At 44.9% G+C, this 2098-nt stretch overlaps 1 pseudogene; it reads right to left on the reverse strand.

Annotated features, from left to right (window-relative positions):
* Nucleotides 1–357: 357 nt before the first annotated feature.
* On the reverse strand, nt 358–1741 carry LOC147458572 (uncharacterized; annotated as a pseudogene).
* Nucleotides 1742–2098: the final 357 nt, after the last annotated feature.

A 2098-nucleotide genomic window follows, 5' to 3' on the forward strand; every position in this document is an offset into this window, starting at 1 on the left:
CAGTCACAAAATATTTTATTTGAGTTTTTTGGGCTTTTTTCCCTTGGAGAATTCATAAAAATAGAGTTAAATTGTAAAAAATGCCGATTAGTGGGAAAACTTTCCTAGGTTTGAATCTACCATAAAGGGAAATTTGTATGATTTTCCCTGGCAACATTGATGCCAACTCTCTAGACCAATCAAGTGGATGGATCTACTTCCATACCAAAAAAGTTCTTTGTACCAATTATGACCGTTATATCAACAATCAAGTGGATGGATCCACTTCCATACTAGAATATAAAACCTTATACCATTGGCGACGTCTCCAAAAGACATTAGAACTACCATGGAATCTAACCATGACCCCAAACCACCTATCCTACCATGAAGCTCTCGGCTTTCTATAGTACAAAGTCGCAATAAAGTAAAAAATTCCTCATTATTTGCATGAGCCCAGACACGGGTTCTTTATCATCACTCCATAGCTCTGACTTGTCTTCATTCCCATGAAGATATTGCCAGGTGCCCTTTTCCCGCTTCTTCAAAATAATGTTAATCCGAGTAGGCCTAACAATGACACTACGTTTCTCAGGTACGATAGCTTTACATAGACACAACACATCCACACGATAATCACCCAGGCGATAGTACTTGCCATCAATATCATGGACCTTCAACTCCAGGGATCTTGCCTTAAAATCCACATCAACGTCAATTTTCTCCTTGGAGGCCCCCTTGAAGAGAGAAATCTAGATTTTTTACTTTTCAACATCTGATCCTAGCTAAAACTAGAAAAGCTTTGTAATGAGTTCATGATCTTTGACTTTTTGAGGTGTGAAGTAATGTGGCCTTCCCTTGATATTGCGCAGACAAGGCTGCTACCATTTCTAATGTCTATATCTCAGAGGATATAAGACTCTACACATGAGGTCCCGACGACATCGTGTAACTTGGTCATGCGGAGCTTTGAGCTCTACCACGTTCTCTGAAATATCGACAACCATTGCAAGCTCCACAAGTCTCTCTCTCTCTCTCTCTCTCTCTCTCTCTCTCTCTCTCTCTCTCTCTCTCTCTCTCTCTCTCTCTCTCTCTCCGCGCCGGCATAGGCCAAGAAGGGTGGACACACTCGAGCTCTTGAGCGCAGAGCCCAAAGATGCGGATAGCTGCTTGATGCAGCTGCAGGCGGTGACGCGGTCCGCCCTCACACCCTTGGTGAGGGATTACAGTGACTTCACCCCGCCACAGCACGTCGATGTCGATGAAGGCGTCGATGTGGTTCCTGTAAGGTATCCTGCACATGAAAACAGCTTGCTTCCCACTGTCCCGCACGAGATTGCCACCTCCTCCTTCTCGGCAAGACTACCCGCCACCACCAAACATTTCCAAAAAAATATTCATGCACAGATGGCAATAGGTACAACACTCTCAACCTTAGAGCATATATCAAGCAGTTGAACTAAATAAACCCTTGACTAGCTGTTGAAGCCGATCACACAATTGCATTTGCAGCACTTGCAATCCTTGGCCACAAGTCTACGCACTCCTTACCAATAGGACCAGTAATTGCAGATCCTTTCATCTCGCCCTTAGGGTTTACTAGTATGGCAACTCAATTTTGAAAAACCAGTGAATTAGAGGGAAAGATCCGTTCTCTCTTTAGAATTTTTTGCTAACTCTCTCGCCCTCTCATGAAACTGTTGAGGCGGTGCTTTCTCTCTAGAATAAGGTGAACCGAACTCTGCTCACACATGGGGTTTTGCAGCAAAACGAGCGAGGGCAAGCCTCCTCTCCCATTGCAAGACCACAGAGGCTGCGTGTATGTGTGTGAGAGACGCTTTGCTGAACAGCATCTCTCTCTCTCTCTCTCTCTCTCTCTCTCTCTCTCTCTCAACGCGAGTCAACAGTGCCGTGCTTTCGGAACCTTGGTAGTGCTGTAGAGTTGAGAAGCCAAAAGCTCACAAGCCCCATATCTTCTCCTTGCAAACCACCCATGCAAAGATTCCTCGAACAAGCTCTTGTTTGCCTTGCTTCAAGCTTGCCATCAGAAAGAGGAAGCTTTGCACGTCTTCATGGCATGAGAGGCTTTGTTCTTCAAGTTGAAGGGGAGCAAGGGAAG

Source organism: Adiantum capillus-veneris, chromosome 5 (genome assembly GCF_014529385.1).
Source record: "Adiantum capillus-veneris isolate H3 chromosome 5, ASM1452938v2, whole genome shotgun sequence".
Classification (NCBI taxonomy): domain Eukaryota; kingdom Viridiplantae; phylum Streptophyta; class Polypodiopsida; order Polypodiales; family Pteridaceae; genus Adiantum; species Adiantum capillus-veneris.